Below are 2,301 nucleotides of genomic sequence, written 5' to 3'. Positions count from 1 at the left end.
TGATTTGATGAAGGTGGGAATACTTGTAGTAGCTAAGGCCTCATCCTAAATGCCTCATATTAGGTCCAGCGATTTTCTCATAACCCCACAAAAAGTGAAATGACTGTTCTATACTTTCTTGGTTGGCAAGAACAGCTATGTACCTAAAGAACCTGAGAATCTCAGCGTTAGTCGTTTAGCAGTTAACTGGGTCAGCCCTTATCACATATGTGAGTTTCCTTGATGTCCTATCCCGTATACCTACCAAGCCATCCTGTGGTTAGCCACCTAATACATTATTTGCATCTTTTAAAATCTTTTTTCTTATTTTTTAAAGAGTTTCGCCATAGGGTGCATGTGCTCATGAGAAAGAGAGAGAGAGAGAGAGACAGAAAGAGAGGGAAAGTGAGAGAGGGGAAGTAAGAAATGATCCTCGCGGGGATGGTCATGCTACGATCTCTTCTCCATTATCTTCTTGGGATTTGGGACATGCACAAAACATGCACCTGGTGTGATTTTTCCAGCCGTCAGGTCCAAGACTCAAACTGCAGAGTCTACTGTGTGGGAGCCAGTGCCTTAACCACCAAACCATCTGCTGGCTTATTATATTTCTTTTAAGTGAGGGGTCATCTGTGTCTCACATGGGTTGCTATCTTAGGACTAAATAATACTCTATAATTTATGAGCAGTTTTATATGCAGTCTCATGTTTACCTTCAGAGTGAGCTGGGAGGTATAGATTATCCTTATTGTTGTGACTGGGAAGTAGAGACTGGAGGCTGTCAAACCTTCACTGAAACCAGGGCTCTGGTAGCCAGTCCAGCCTTCTTTTGAAGAAGGAGAACAGAAAGTGGTTGGGTGGAAACAGAAGGAAGGACTTTCTGGAGAAAGTGAGTGGGGTTTTGTAAGAGGGAAAAAGCAGGTCAGAAGATAGGGGGGTGTGGGTTCAGTTGAGAAATCGTTGGGGTGATGGAGGGAGATGTACAGGCAGGAACAGACTCTTGTGGAATAGTTTCTTGGCCTAAGCTGCCCATCATAATCACATGGGGAATTTTGTTTTGTATTGTATTGTTCTTGTTTTTGAGAGGCTTTTTGCTATAGGGTGCTCACCAGAAAGACAGAGAGAGAGATAGAAAGCAAGAAATCACCCCTCGGGGGGGGGGGGGGTGGCCACCCCGTAATCCCTTCTCCTCCAATCTCCTCTTGGGATCTTGGGCACGCATGTACACATGCCCGATGCGAGTTTAAGCAGCTGGGTCTGGGAGTCGAACCGCGGTCGATTACATGGGAGTCCAATGACATAGCCATTATGCTAACTGCTGGTCCCACTTGGGGAGTTGTTTAAAGCCCGCTAGCTGGGCCCCGCCCTCAGAGATTCTGTCAGTAGTCCAAAGCGGCCCTCTGTATCATTTTCACATCTCTACATGTATTCTAATGTATAGCCTGGGTTATAAACAATTAGACTGGAGAGTCAGTAACCTGGAGAAGACGGTCTAGGAGTCCTTACTGAGGAGAAATTAGTGAGGTAGATAGAACCAGGCGGGACAAGAGGGCACAAAGCAAACAGAGGGATGATAGGATATGAGGGTTTTGTTTTTTTAATCACTTAATCTTTAAAAAAATATTTACTTATTTGTCTACTGGGTCATTGGGAAAGTCATAATGCATTTTTCTTTGCAAAAATGGGTCATGATTTTTCTGACGACCAATATTTATTTGTTGTGATTTTCAAGCCACGGGGTCCGGCACTTGAACTGCAGTCAGCCAAGTGGGAATCCAGCACCTTAACCACCAGGTCACCTGCTGGCCCCAGGATATGAGTTTCGGAAATAATTTTTTTTCTTTTTCTTTTTCTTTCTTTTTATTTTTTTTTTGCCAGGGGGCACATGTGCTGACCAATGAGAGAGGGAGAGAGAGGAAAGGAAGAAAATACACTCATAGCCGCCGGCCATCCTTTCTCCATTTCTCCATCCTGTCAGAATAAGAGGCATGTGACACATGCCCGGAGTGTTTTTCAAACTATGAGGTTGGAGATTTGAACTGTCTAGTCAGTTGTATGTGATCCGGCTGCCCTAACCCACTAGGCCACAGAGCTGGCCCCTGAAAGGATACATTTTGGGCATAGGGAAACTCTGCAGCCTTCTGTGCAGGAGGCTAATGTATTTTAGGTCCCTGTGATAGACGCATCCCGCATCCTCTTTCTACGTTCATTCCCTCTATCGTCAATCAGAGCAGGACTCCATCAGTACCTTTGCTTACTTCACCCTCATTACAGCTTTGTCTTTTCTCTATTGAGAGACATTTTTGCTATAGGGCTTCTGTG

Source organism: Tupaia chinensis, unplaced genomic scaffold (assembly GCF_000334495.1).
Source record: "Tupaia chinensis unplaced genomic scaffold, TupChi_1.0 Scaffold149922_1, whole genome shotgun sequence".
Classification (NCBI taxonomy): Eukaryota; Metazoa; Chordata; class Mammalia; order Scandentia; family Tupaiidae; genus Tupaia; species Tupaia belangeri.
This window is presented reverse-complemented; position numbering follows the sequence as displayed.